Source organism: Podarcis melisellensis, assembly GCF_964234715.1.
Source record: "Podarcis melisellensis genome assembly, chromosome: 9".
Classification (NCBI taxonomy): Eukaryota; Metazoa; Chordata; class Lepidosauria; order Squamata; family Lacertidae; genus Podarcis; species Podarcis melisellensis.
This window is the reverse complement of record NC_138541.1, coordinates 77,934,404-77,949,520: the sequence shown is the minus strand read 5'-3', so window position 1 is coordinate 77,949,520 and position 15,117 is coordinate 77,934,404. Positions and strand designations below refer to the sequence as shown.

Here is a 15,117-nt window from a genome sequence, read left to right as displayed (position 1 = left end):
ATAAGGCTTGTTTTCCAGACCCTTGATCATCTTGGTTTCCCTCCTTTGCATACATTCCAGCTTGTCAACATCCTTCTTAAATGGTGATGCCCAAAACTGGACACAGTATTCCAGGTGTGACAGAATAGAGTGGTACTATTATTACTTCCCATGATCTGGATAGTATACATCTGTAGTTGCAACCTAGAAGAGTGTTAGCTTTTTTTTTGCTATTGCATCATATTGTTGACTCATATTAAGCTTGTGGTCCACTAAGACCCCTAGATCCTTTTCACATGTACTGCTGGCAAGACAGGTGTCCCCCCCCTCTTATATTTGTGTATCTGGTTCTTCCTGCCTAATTGCAGTACCTTACATTTGTCCTATCTGAAATTAATTTTGTTCGTTTGGGTCCAGTTCCCCAATCTGTTAAGGTCATTTTGAATCCTAATTCTGTCTTCTGCAGCATTAGCTACCCCTCCCAGATTGGTGTCACCTGCATATTAGATGAGCATCCCCTCAATTCCTTCATCCAAGTTGTTTATAAGGACATTCAACAACAACGGACCCAGGACAGAACCCTGTGGCACCCCACTTGTCACTTTTTTCCAGGATGACGAAGAATCAGTCAACCAGCTACAAAGCCACCTAACAGTTAACCTAGTTCAGCCTAGATTTCACCAGCTTTCTCCTAATAATATCATGAGAGACTTAAGCTTTACTGAAATCTAGATACAGCAACATAAAGAGGATTAACATATTGTTTAGCATTCATGTTTTTTGTGTACACACAGGTGTAGTCAACCTGGTCCCTACCACCCACCAGTGGGCTTTTCAGGATTCTAGGTGGGCGGTAGGGGGTTCTACGGCACAAGCTGAATCCTCCTTCCATTGAGCACTGGTGGGCGGTAAGGAAATTGTACCATCAAGAAAGATACCTTAGTGAGCGGTAGGTATAAAAAGGTTGGCTACCCCTGGTGTACAGTATATCAATTCTCTCTGACTGCAGTACCATTTTTCTCATGCAAAATATATGCATTAACCCATTGGTTACTAATTTTGAATAGCTCATCATTGATCAAGCACAGAGATATTCTGAGGTGAATGTCCCCACCCCCAAATAGCAGAAGCAGCAAAAAGAGGATTTTTTAATTCATACAATTTCAAAATGTTGCAAGTTTTCCCTTTTGCTTAATCATAAGTGCTGATATTAGTTAGAGATGAGGTGTTACTTGCCTGTTGATGAAAATCATCATCCTCTATGTACAGATTAGTAGCATGAGGCCCTAGGAATGGATCCAGTCTCCTGTGAAATCCAGCTGCCCTCTCCATTTGTAGACAAAAGATATGTCTAGAAGGAGGTTGATATGCAGACAGTCTATGTACTTGGAGGAGCCTTGAGGCTTTCCAGAAAAAGTTGCTGACAAGGCTGCCATGCTTTGCTGTGGTGTAATGTACTGTGTAAGCCACTTCACTACTTGAAGCGGGGAAGCATTAGGCAGTTGTCAGGATTCTATTAAACTTTTTTTTTAAAGTCAGTAGGAAAATCGTTAAGTTCCTAAGGCAGTTCAGTCAGTTCACTGACAAACACTCCAGCGGGTAGGTGGAGCTGAGCTCCTGGCTGGGCTCTGTGTTATCTCATTTGACTCAACAGCAGGACCAGAACGCTTAGACTCTCTGAAAATGTTCTAGGTTGTTGTTTTGTTCCAATATTCTTTTCCTCTTCATCTATAACAGTGATGTTATGAAATGAAATGAATGAAATGTTTTTGGTACAGAAGCTAAGGTTAAGAAATTTTAAGTCATTTCTCAACTTTTTATTTCCCTATTAGATTGATTTCAATATTGATTTAAATAACGTTGCTGTTCATGCATTCAAAAACAAAACTGTAGAATAAAAGTTGGAAGTTACCCCCTGTAAGTCCCTGTGGAACTCAGATGTCATCATGATCTTAATCAGTACTGATTTGGGGAAAGTGCTGTACTGTACTTCCTGTTGGTTCATTAGCTCAGTGTTTCCCAACCTTTTTTGGGCAAAGGCACACTTCTTTCATGAAAAAAATCTCGAGGCACACCACCATTAGAAAATGTTAAAAAATTTAACTCTGTGCCTATATTGACTATATAAAAAGTACAGTGGTGCCTCGCAAGACGAAATTAATTCGTTCCGCAAGTCTCTTCGTCTTGCGAGTTTTTCGTCTTGCAATGCACGGTTTCCCATAGGAATGCATTGAAAATCAATTAATGCGTTCCTAGGGAAACCGCCTTCAGACCAGGTCCGGGGACAGTCTGTCCCCCGACCTCTTCTGAAGGCTGGGGGGGACGGGGACAAGGGCTTTTCTTCCCACTGCCAGCCTTCAGAAGGCTGTTCTGAAGGCTGGCGGTGGGAAGAAAAGCCCTTCTTCCCACCTCCCGCCCCGCAAGCTCCGGGGACAGGAGGGCTGTGCTGCCGACCGCCAGCATTTTAAAAGCCCCTGCTGTCCCGGGGCGATTTTAAAATGCTGGCGGGCGGAGCGAAGTCTCCGCTGCCCCGAGGAGATTTTAAAATGCTGGGGGTCGGCAGCGAACGCTTCGCTCCCGCCCGCCAGCATTTTAAGATCGCCCGGGGCAGCGGAGAAGTCTCCGCTGTCCCGGGAAGGCAGGCGGGGGGAGCAAAGACTTTTGCCCCCGCCTGCCTTCAGAAGAGGTCCAGGACCTCGTTCCGATGCCTGGCGGCGGGGGGAGAGGTTCCCGCCCCACCGCCCGGCATCGGGGCATCGTTCCGATGCCTGGCGGCGGGGTGCGAGGTTCCCGCCCCACCGCCCGGCATCGGGGCATCGTTCCGATGCCCGGCGGCGGGGGGAGAGGTTCCCGCCCCACCGCCCGGCATCGGGGCATCGTTCCGATGCCCGGCGGCGGGGGGAGAGGTTCCCGCCCCACCGCCCGGCATCGGGGCATCGTTCCGATGCCCGGCGGCGGGGGGAGAGGTTCCCGCCCCACCGCCCGGCATCGGGGCATCGTTCCGATGCCCGGCGGCGGGGGGAGAGGTTCCCGCCCCACCGCCCGGCATCGGGGCATCGTTCCGATGCCCGGCGGCGGGGGGAGAGGTTCCCGCCCCACCGCCCGGCATCGGGGCATCGTTCCGATGCCCGGCGGCGGGGGGAGAGGTTCCCGCCCCACCGCCCGGCATCGGGGCATCGTTCCGATGCCCGGCGGCGGGGGGAGAGGTTCCCGCCCCACCGCCCGGCATCGGGGCATCGTTCCGATGCCCGGCGGCGGGGGGAGAGGTTCCCGCCCCACCGCCCGGCATCGGGGCATCGTTCCGATGCCTGGCGGCGGGGTGCGAGGTTCCCGCCCCACCGCCCGGCATCGGGGCATCGTTCCGATGCCCGGCGGCGGGGGGAGAGGTTTCCGCCCCACCGCCCGGCATCGGGGCATCGTTCCGATGCCCGGCGGCGGGGTGCGAGGTTCCCGCCCCACCGCCCCGCTTCGGAGCACCGGGAGAAGCGATCTCCCCGCAGCCCCTTGCTTCAAAAGAGGTCCGGGGGCAGCGGGGAAGAAGTGCTGCGCTTCCCGCTGTCCCTGGACCTCTTTTGAAGCAAGGGGCGGTGGGGAGAAGCGATCTCGGGCGCCGCGGCGTGCAGGCGCACTGCTCGCTCCTCTTTCCGCGCAGGCGCCTTCTCTCGCTCTTTCGCCTCCTTTTCTTTCTCTCTCGATGGTCCGCCTACAAAGGAGCGAGGGAGGCGCCCGCCATGTTTGGATTTGCATCCAGCAGGAGATGCCGCCGCCGCCCCGCCTCTCCCGCCTCCCTCCCACGGCACACCAGGCAAGGTCTCACGGCACACCAGTGTGCCGCGGAACACCGGTTGGGAAACACTGCATTAGCTGAATCACTGTTAGATACGTGTTTCAGTTTGAAAGGCAGTGTATGGCTTGGCTTGAGTGCCAGTTTCATTTTACAAACATGGTGCTCTATAAGGACTATGCCAAGTACAGTGGTACCTTGGGTTAAGAACTTAATTTGTTCTGGAGGTCCGTTATTAACCTGAAACTGTTCTTAACTTGAGGTACCACTTTAGCTAATGGGGCCTCCTGCTGCGCTGCCACTGCACAATTTCTGTTCTCATCCTGAAGCAAGGTTCTTAAGCCGAGGTACTATTTCTGGGTTAGCTGAGTCTGTAACCTGAAGCGTCTGTAACCCGAGGTACCACTGTATTCTTATTTGGTGGTGTTATTTTTTGTTTATGTATACATACTTGTTTATTGTTTCTTCCGGTTGTTTCAATTTACATGTTTGGGTTTCTTATGTTGAGTTGAGTAATTTCAACTTATTTTGGTTTGTAATTGTTTATACTTGTGATATAAAATAATGTGCAAATTGTATTTTAAAATTACTTCATTATTTGGACATTTAGATCCCAGTTTGTTGCTAACTGCCATCATGATCTTAGACCATTCTGGGAAGTCATTTCTGAAATAGTATCTGCTACAGCTTCCTCAGTGAGCCAGTAAGGATATTTACAAAGCATAATGCACACCCTTACGTTCATGATCTTCCACTTGTCAATAACTGGGGCCCACTTCCACTTGGGTGCCTACCTGCACCATGGGATTCACTCCCAAGAGCCCATGCAGTCACATGGCAGACCTCATTATCTAAACGTATGGGGTCAATGTACTAGATTATTTTATACCCATTCCCCCACCCAAAAAGCCAACTGTGAGTACCTTCATTACTATAGGTACATTATTAATGTGCATTTTCAGTAAATATGTGTCCTTTCTTCATGAATGAATGTCTTCAAACGATACAGCTTTTTTTAAAAAAAAAAAATCATAGTCATAATGATTGAAAGGGTGTGGAAGCGTTACAATGCTTATCATAAATAATAGCCAGTGGGGCTTGTTGACACTTGTGCAAGCATGTTGTACAGAAAAATCACAACTGAACACATTTGCTAGAGGGAGATAAAAATATTTCCTGGAAAATATAATATCCCCATAATACAATCACAACCATGAGGAAATGCATGGATGGGGAATAGCATATGGAACAGATTGGCTCTTTGACGTGGTAGGAATGACGGTGTGGCAAATTCCTTAAATTAGGATATAAAGAATTTCTATATATTGTGATGGAAGCCTCCTTTTAACATCTCAGTTTAGGGGTGTGCAGTTTCCTGCACCATAACGGAGAAGTGTAATGGAGCCCCCATCTTGCCTCTGACTTGCACGAGGTGGGGGCTCCATTACACTTGAGAGAGCTCTGATTCAGAATAGGTTGTCAGCAATATGCTGATGACAACTTTTCCTTTCTGCAGGTGTGACTGTGGGTGTGCTGGAATGTTGTCTTGCCTCAGTAATGGACTGGATGAAAGCCAACAAACTGAAGTTCTGTCCAGATAAGAGTAAGGTGCTGCTAGTGGGTGGTTCCCTAGATCAGATGGATGGGAGGTTGCCCTCCTTCTGAAGGAGTAGATACATAGCTCCTGGATCCATTACTGTTGCTTGAGGCTCAGGTGGACTCGGTGGCCTGGAGTGCCTTCTATCACCTTCAGCTGATGGCCCAGCTGTGCTCTTAGCTGGACAGGGATAGCCTAATGTTTTCTATCCTCTGGTAACCTCTAGATTAGATCACTGCAATGCATTAGATGTGGGGCTGCCTCTGAAGACAGTTCTGAAATTATCAGCCATATGAACTGACCCTGGGCAAAGTGACTTAACAAATTCAATTGATGATGATGATGATGATGGTTTATCAAAATCCTGTTGTAACTTTGGTGTGTGTGCTTTTTTGATCTTCTTGACCTAGTGCTAGATGCGCGTAGAGAGAGGACAGAGGGTAGCAAGCAGACACAATGCTGCTGCTGAAAGCTATGAGTTCACTTCACACAAGTCTGGGTATTGGGTGGTAACTGAAATGTCATTTGCCAATAATGCATTGTCTCCATTCATTGTGTAAAACCCTGCAAGGTAGGGACTTGAAGTCAGGCTAGCTCATTTCACAAAAAGTACAAGTTGGCTTAGAAAACTTTGCTTCTAGAGCACATAGGAACTTACTTCAAAGAAAAGAAAAGCTGAGAGTGAGCCCGGTACTGGCTTTGGGCTCCCTAAAACCCTACCCTTTCTATCCATTTATCAGTAGCCCTGGATTAAGATTTAAATAAAAGTAGTTGATTGTTCTGGCTTATGAAGTGCTAGATGTTTCTGTGTGGGAGGAATTCCTCTAGGGTTTGGGAAGGGTTGAGTAGTGCTCTCTGAACAGAACTATCTCAGCTGCATTGATGCATTGTATAATTTGGACAGGAAATAAAAAGGCTACTATTTAGATTATATTTTCCCTCTTCAACAACTGAAGGTTGTGGAATGGGAAAGAGTGTGTGTCCTTTGGATACATGTTTTTCAGTTGGTTTTCTGCTGGTGAACACAATTTTTTCCCTTGACTCACTGGGTGAAATCTAAATGAACATTACAACATGTGTTTATAATCCCTTTTAAGCAAAGTATGTCCTGACCTGCTTAACAATGTTTGATTACATTATTTTACTCCTATATTGATGGATTTTAGCAAGGTTTAGTTTGCATTTCAGAAACATATTGAAGTTCAGACAACCTCCATTGGGAAGATACAGTTAATTCAGATGCAACATTCCTAGTCTCCCAATACATAGGATTGTAGTTCTTTCCTCAGCCCCTTGCACTCAATTTATTTAGTTGCTTATTCTTTAGTGCAGATCATTATTTATTACATCTGAATGGCAAACCATGGTTTACACCTCCTGTCAAATCAGAATTAAAAGAAGTGTGAGGAATATGAAACACTGACCCAGCACAGCCATTGCTTAGTGTGAATTAGCCAACATATGGGGTTGCAGTTGCAGTTCTCATTGTTTAGCTTAGAACTGCATCCAAACACAGGTTTGTGGTTTGCCTGAAATGAGGCAACCCATGAACCCAGGTTTGGGCATAATGCTAAGCCAAGCCAGCAGCACCAGGCATAAAGCACTGTAGTCCTGATTTTCTCTCCAGGAACCTGCACATCTGCTCATTGTGTTAAGGTTAGCCTTAGTGCTATATGAGAACTACGCCATTGTGTTAAATTGGATAATTTTGTTTCCAGATTTTAATAATAATAATAATAATAATAATAATAATAATAATACTGTAATCTGTTCCAATTTTGACTGTGAGAAAAGTGTGCGCTAATGAGTCCCCTTTATTCGTTTCTGTATTCAGAGGACATCTAGCATGGATATTAAAAAGATGTAATCTTTGTTATCCCAGGATTTTTTTTCTGAGGCGTCAAGGCTGCTTGTTCCTTTATCTAATCTACTTCTCTAGTGCACTGCCAATGTCCTTTATAAAGACAGAAGGTAATGTGCTGAGATGGAAATTGTGTATCTTTTGAGTGAATAATGTGGAAATGCTTCTCCCCTGATACATTTTCCTTGGTACTTTTAAAACCTATTGGGGATAATCTAAATGTCAACAAATAATTATTAAAAGATTTTTACAAAATCAAGTTTGCATGCTAATTTTTGATATCTAGTTGTTGATATCTAGCTGTAAAGGCTTACTCAGAAATTAAGTACAACTTTTTGAGCATACTCTCTCTGTTACAAAAAACAACTTTATCAAGGGGGGGATGTTACTTGTTCAGAAAACATCTTGTTCAGAATAAATATTAAACATAGAAACATATTGTAGACCAAAACAAAACAGAAAGATCACTTCTCTTAACAATTTCTGAGCCATTTGACTCGAATGCTTTTCTGGTTTCATCAGTAACAATAAAAGCTGGGAACCTAAATGAGTTATCTTACCATTCTTGGCTTTCAGATATGCAGTTCCTGTTCTAAATGGTACAAATGGTACAATGGTTCTAAATGGTGCAAACTAGAGTGGCACCACATAATTTTTGTGTGTAGCTTGGCCAGTTAAAGTTGTTGTGAAATCCCTGTTGATTGGCAATTTCATCATATGATAGCTTAAAATATAAAACAGAAAGCTTTCTGGGCATCTCAGTTAAAAATCTTGTTTTTATTCCTTTTAAATGGGGGGATGAAGAAAAGTATTTTTCCTGAATTTTGATGGACTGTCCAATTAAATCTGCAGCAGAAATCCTGACAGAAGAGTGTGTTGAAAATTCCAAGGTTCATCTGGAAGACCTGCCTCAGGGATTCAGTTACTGGCATGTTTGTGGATTTGATCCCCCTATGGGCCAAAAGTATGGGCCAGCTGCACATTCCTGCATTGCAGGAGGGTGGACTAGATGTTCCTTTGGGCCCCTTCCAACTCTACAATTCTATGATCTTATTGTCTTCCCGTCAGTGTCTTATATACAGTTTGACATTCATTATAATGTAATTCTAGTTAGTTCTTCTGAAAACAGCAACAGCACTATTTCTAGTGAGGCTAATGAAGAAAACCACTGATATTGTATTCAGGACTGACAAAGGCACAACCCTCATTCTCAGCCCTATAATGATCAATAAAACTAAGTATAAATGGAAGCAGTAAAAATTGTTTTAAGGAGAAAAATGATGTGTGCAGTTGCTATAGAAACTAGCCAGACACACATTCAAAGCAAAAATTCTAGCCTGCAATGCTTGCTGTTTACTGACAATACCATAAATCAGAAGTTATATTGACTCCTTTTTCCCAATTATGAAATGTTACATTGATTATTATATACAACATATTTCTTATGACACATTGGTGGCAATTGGGTTGTAGGAGTGAAACAATATGGTAGGTAAAAATAGAAATGAAAAGGGAGGAGGAATTCCAGTCATAAGGAAAAGTGACCAGAGTTGTGTAAGAGGAGACCAAAGTCAATAGCTAGTAGCTAAAAGAAGACCAAAGCTAATAGGATTGGAGATTCAAATGCCTCATAAGCACTGTAGTTTTACTAACAGCACCAAGCTATGCTGAAAAGTGTCTTACTCTGATTCAAATGGGCTTTGTGCTGTCACAGTTGCTTCTCTTCTAGGATAAATGTTGTGTAGCACCTGTCTTCTTCCTGTCCTTCTCCTTCGCAAATAAATACTGAATACTTAAACATTTCAGTTTTATCAATGCTTAACACCAAATATTCTTACCTTGGCTTAGAAAGGCTGTCACAATTGCTAATGTGGATTCATGCCACAACAACTGTACTCAGAAATAGGGCTGGGTGATATATCGATAAATCGTCCAAAACTTTAACATCTTCCCATAATAATTAGTTTATTATTTCAGAAACTAAATGGTAATAATTGGACACTGAATGCTGGTGGTGTTTATGTAATAGTGGGGGAAAGTACAAGAGCCTTAGAATTTCAATAATAAAACAATTTAGTTGTGTGCATTTTCTAACAGTGTAAAATTTTGCTTCTACATTGGTACCTCTGGTTACGTACTTAATTCGTTCCGGAGGTCCGTTCTTAACCTGAAACTGTTCTTAACCTGAAGTACCACTTTAGCTAATGGGGCCTCCCACTGCTGCTGCACCGCCGCTGCGTGATTTCTGTTCTCATTCTGAAGCAAAGTTCTTAACCTGAGGTACTATTTCTGGGTTAGCAGAGTCTGTAACCTGAAGCATATGTAACCTGAAGCGTCTGTAACCCGAGGTACCACTGTACTTAGTTATGGCCAGGTATGGGGAAATTTAATGGATACTATTAATATTTACATTGTCCTGTTTTAGTCCAGTATTTGAGGGGGTTTTGTTGCATATTGGAATATTGTGTTCTACAAGACCCAGTGTGGTATAGCAGTTAGGGTGTCAAACTAGGACCTGGAACACGGGTTCAAGTCATCACTCAGCCATGAAGCTCACTGGGTGACCTTGGGTCAGTCATTCTCTCTCTTGGCCTAACCTACCTCACAGGGTTCTTGTGAGGATGAAATGGGGAGGAGGAGAATCATGGGGAACAAGGTGGGGTATAAATGCAATAAATAAATAAATAACCACATGGTATTTACTATCTATATAACCTGTTAGCTTTGATCTATAAGAATAATAATGTTTTCCCCCTTTTGTGTTTTCTCCTTTATTTTTTCTCTCTCCCTTTCTCTTTCTTTTCTTCTTATTGTTTCTTTTCATTTCCCCCCCCCCTTTTTTGTCTCCTTTGTTTTCCTATTTTTCCTTTTTCTTTGGAGTCCTATGTCTGGGGTCTTTATTAGGGTCCAGGGAATGCATGCTCGTGGGGTGGTAGGTGGTTGATGGAGGACTCTGGATGGGAGAACAGGGAAGTGTTGGCATCCCAGGGTAAGAGGCTGGGAGGAGAAAGGAAAGATCCCAGGTGAATACTGGGAGGAGCTACTTAAGAGAGAACTGTGTATGCTACTTATTTATATTTTTTGTAGCTGTTATCTTAGTGTATTATGAAAAACTTCAATAAAAATCTTATTCGGTGTATAAAACCATGAGATCTGAACCTGCTGGTTTGGGCTTTAGGGCCTGTCAAGCAGTAAAGGCAAGTACATAGTGTGTCATGGGAGGCAGGAACAACCCCCGTGTTTCACTGTGGCACCCGAGTCTGTTCTGCCTCCATCAAAGACTCACACACCCCCATTTATTTACACTCCCATTCTTGCAGCTTTCTCTCAGGCAATTCATTCATCTCTTTTTCATGATTTTAGTTTTGCCTTTTTTTCTCATTCCGATCACTCTTGAGTGTCAGTTGCTGTTCATTGGCTGTTCTGTTGCTCTCCTTCTCTCCCTCTCTCTCCCTCTGGTTCTGATTGCCATTTTGTGCTCTTCCCCGTTCTCCATCATCTCTGCCTCCCAATCACCATTTTGTGTTGTTCCCACTTCTTTTCTGGTCTGTTTTCTATATAAAGATAAAAAATAGTAAAAAATATTTCTCTCTGCTGTTTTCTTGTTTCCTCGCTTCCGCCCTTTCTTCCGTTGTGCGTGACTGTGAGGCAGGGGCAGCGGGGTTAGCTTTGATCTATAAATAATAATAATATTACTATAAAACCATGAGTTCAGTCCATATGTTGCTAAAAGTAATTTTCATTTCTAAAGTAATTTTCATGATAGTGAGAAAAATTCAAAATGACTGAACTGCTCTTTTCACTGGAGTGAAAGTATTCCTGCATTAATGTTCAGGCTTAAATTTGCATAACCATAAGCTTTGAACTGAATGGAATTATTGAATGAATGTAATAGGAGTCTGTTTGCAAGCATTAAGACATCACCAGGATCCAAAGAGAGTTTCTACATTGGCAGCAGCTCTCTGCTGTAATAGTTTACTGTGCCATGCAACAAAAAGCTCTTGAAACCCAGGGAAACTTCAGGAATGACCTATTACTGTATATTGTAAGATTGATTTAGATTGTGAACTGACAGAACAGGCACCTCTGTAAACTATCCACGCCTGTGCAAAAAGAAAAGAAAAATAACTTCTAGGACAGCCACCAATTGCCAAATTTGATTGCATTTGATAATAGAATCCTCAGGGCTTGTGCTAAAGGCAGGGATGCTTCAAGAAGTTGCTACACCAGGAGTCAGCAAAAGAGGGTTAGTTGACTGTCCCTCTGACCTTGTGGGGGGCCAGACTATATTTTGAAAAAAATATATGAAAGAATTCCTATGCCCCACAAATAACCCAGACAAATCCAACAAGAAAAGAATGTTCAAAACTCACATAGAACTGGGCACGTTTTGCAAAAGGGAATTTCATTAGCGTGAGCAGTTTATGAATTCTGGGTGCAGTATACTGCACCTAAGATTTTAGATTAAAATTGTCACTGATGGTGCTGAGGGTGTGAGAGGAGAAATTCCTCCCCATTCAAAACTTCTGGCTGCAGCAGCCGGAGAGGACATGCTGCGTGTAGCAGGACAGGTAGGGGCTGAGAGAAAGGAAAAGATTGGGACAGCAGGAAGGGCCTGGCCCAGGTGCTGCCTTCCCTGGACACTGCTGGGGCTTCAATTTTGCTCCATTCGCCCAAGAGTTCACTCCCTCTGTCCCATGCCTCTGTTGCTCCGCCTTCATAGAAGTGCATTTGAAGTAGTACTCAGAATCGTATTTGAAGCAACCCTGAGAAGTAGTACTTGATGTGAATTTCTGTGAAGTAAAGTTGTTAGTGTTTGAAGTAGCCCTGAGATTATGAAGTATTGGGAAATACTCTGGCTAACCTGCATTTACTTATCCCACCATTAAAAACAACATGAAATGAATTCATCCATAAGCATGAAGTGGTATTTCTCCTAAGCATTCTAACAGAAAACTCTATGTAGGAATAGCTGAATATTTCTTTCTTGATACTCAATGGGTCGTAGTAATTAGAAGCTAGCATGTTTGAGAATCTTTGAATTTTTGCCTGCACAAGTTATTATAGATGCACTCATACGGGCCATTTGCTGTGAAATTCTAATAGTAAATCAGCATTTTAAATTAAAGTACCTTTTCCATTTTCTTCTCCCTCTCCCAGCCAAAACTATCAAGTACATATGTGTGACTGGCATGTGAATAAGATTTTCTAATCATTCGGAGCTGCCATAACTAAGTGAAGCAAGTTAGAATCATCTAAAAGTAAATCATTCTGTGATTATTCATAACAAAAATAATCTTTTCTATCAAAGCCAAAAATAAACAAGTGAATTGTAATACAAATACTATATATTACTCTGCTGGAACAGCCTCTTCTCTGATAATGTTGTTATGACTACAAATCAGGACTAATATTACGGAAGTTATTGCTTTACTGAACAGGGAATAAACTCAGGCCAGTTTCTCTCTTCCCATCTTCAGTTTAGCAATTTTCAGTAAAATACCAATTGTTTTTTTCTAAGAGTTTTAACTAAGTTATAACTAAGAGTGAGACACATTCCCTCTCTGTGGTTTTTGAGTCTTGCAAAGTTGGCCAACTAGCAAAACATCTAGAGCTGAATTTATTATGAAGAGGAGTAATTGTTTCTATCTTCCTCTAATGTACGTATATACCATTCTGCTTCTGAGAAGAAGTTCATAGAGCACCATAGGGCAAGGTAAGCTGGTCATCATATCACCAAGCGCTCCTAGTAAGCAAGTTGCTCCAACTATTCTTGAGACCAGACTGTAGCCTTTAATGCCTTGATATCCTGCCTCCCCCTCCTTGGAAAGGTACTAGACCTTGTGGGGCAGGCATCTGGCTCGGATTCCCAGCACTCCTTCTCTCCAAGAGCTCATCCTGGGAGCACTCTGCCTATATTACTGCACCAGCTCTGTGGTGTGAGAGGCTTTTGGAAGTAAGTATGCTAGCCTTTTGCTAGACCTGGATTGAGGTGTCTCAGTCCAGATGTTACTGCCATCTTGGTATTGGGCATTTTTCTTTCAGTTGTGGTTCTTGGGCCTTTTCTACCTTCCTTGGCACCACTGATCCCTTAGCCTCTGGGCCTGGGTCCAGATCACTGCTGGCCTTTGGGGTCATGACAATACCTTTATTTCTTTCCTGTTTATAAACAATGGGAGGCAGCCTTCCCAGACTTGATACCCTGCAGATGTTTTGTAAAAGTCCTATCACCCTCAGCCAGCTAAGCCAGTGATGCTGGGAGTTGTAGAACAGCTTGGGGAAGGCTGCTTTGGAGAAGCAGCTTTCTTAAACGTCTCTTATAAAAGAGCCCCACTGTGCATTTAACAAAAAGCGGGTTTGAATTTGGGTTCCCCTACGTCCAAACCTAATGCTACATCCATTATACCACCAGTATCAGGTGATAGCCTCATCAGGGATACATTTTGAAAGTAGATGAGGAATAATTGTGCAATCTTTTTTGTTTAGAAGAGGCTTTGTATATACCGTATTTTTCGCCCTATAGGACACACTTTTTCCCCTCCCAAAATGAAGGGGAAATCTGTGTGCGTCCTATGGGGCGAATGCAGGCTTTCGCTGAAGCTTGGAGAGCAAGAGGGGTCGGTGCGCACCGACCCCTCTCACTCTCCAGGCTTCAGGAAGCTATCAGCAAGCCTGGGTAGCCAGCGGGAGTTCCCTCAGGGCTCCCTAGGCTGCAGATAGCAGCCTGCTGCCCGGAGCGCGGGGCGCATTGAAGCAGAGCGCCCTGCGCTTCGGGCAGATATCCTTTTCTCCTCTAAAAACTAGGTAGGTGCATTTTTAAAAGCTCGGGCTTCCCCCGTGGTGCGCACCGACCCCTCTCGCTCTCCAGGCTTCAGGAAGCTATTAGCAAGCCTGGGGAGCCCGCAGGAGTTCCCGCAGGGCTCCCTAGGCTGCCTGCCGCCTGGAGCGCTGGGCGCTCTGAAGTAGAGCGCCCCGCACTTCGGGCAGATATCCGCAGCCTAGGGAGCCCTGTGGGAGTTCCCGCAAGGCTCCCTAGGCTGCGGATAGCAGTCTGCTGCCCGGAGTGCCGGGCGCTCAGAAGCAGAGCGCCCCGCGCTTCTGGCAGATATCCGCAGCCTAGGGAGCCCTGCGGGAGTTCCGACTCTGGTCAGACCTCACCTGGAGTACTGTGTCCAATTCTGGGCACCACAGTTCAAGAAGGACACTGACAAACTGGAACGTGTCCAGAGGAGGGCAACCAAAATGGTCAAAGGCCTGGAAACGATACACTATGAGGAACGGCTAAGGGAGCTGGGCATGTTTAGCCTGGAGAAGAGGAGGTTAAGGGGTGATATGATAGCCATGTTCAAATATATAAAAGGATGTCACATAGAGGAGGGAGAAAGGTTGTTTTCTACTGCTCCAGAGAAGCGGACACGGAGCAATGGATCCAAACTACAAGAAAGAAGATTCCACCTAAACATTAGGAAGAACTTCCTGACAGTAAGAGCTGTTCGACAGTGGAATTTGCTGCCAAGGAGTGTGGTGGAGTCTCCTTCTTTGGAGGTCTTTAAGCAGAGGCTTGACAGCCATATGTCAGGAGTGATCTGATGGTGTTTCCTGCTTGGCAGGGGGTTGGACTCGATGGCCCTTGTGGTCTCTTCCAACTCTATAATTCTATGATTCTATGAACCGCCGACCTTCTGATCGGCAAGCCCTAGGCTCTCTGGTATAGACCACAGTGCCACTCGTGTCCATTCACTTGATGTTAGCCTTTATTAATAATCTAAAAAGAAGTAATTCACTGGTTCTTCATGCTCTCTGCAATAGTTATAACTATTTATAGCTCAGTTTTATAACAAAAGCCATGGAATAAATTGTAATAGTTTATGTACTGTATGTTAGTTTAGTTAACAA

At 44.2% G+C, this 15,117-nt stretch overlaps 1 protein-coding gene across 4 annotated transcripts in view; it reads left to right on the top strand.

Moving 5' to 3' along the window:
* The window catches only part of PEAK1 (pseudopodium enriched atypical kinase 1), a 71,753-nt gene that overhangs the window by 16,078 nt on the left and 40,558 nt on the right, over nucleotides 1-15,117 (top strand). The window contains exon 1 of one of the 4 annotated variants that reach the window (XM_081925534.1): nucleotides 5,286-5,366. The exons of 1 other annotated variant lie outside the window; for it this stretch is intronic. The gene's annotated coding sequence lies outside the window, so the exon portion shown is untranslated. Of the gene's footprint in view, nucleotides 1-5,285; nucleotides 5,367-15,117 lie in introns of those variants that run through there. 2 more of the 4 variants (XM_081925531.1, XM_081925533.1) reach the window with 2 other exon arrangements.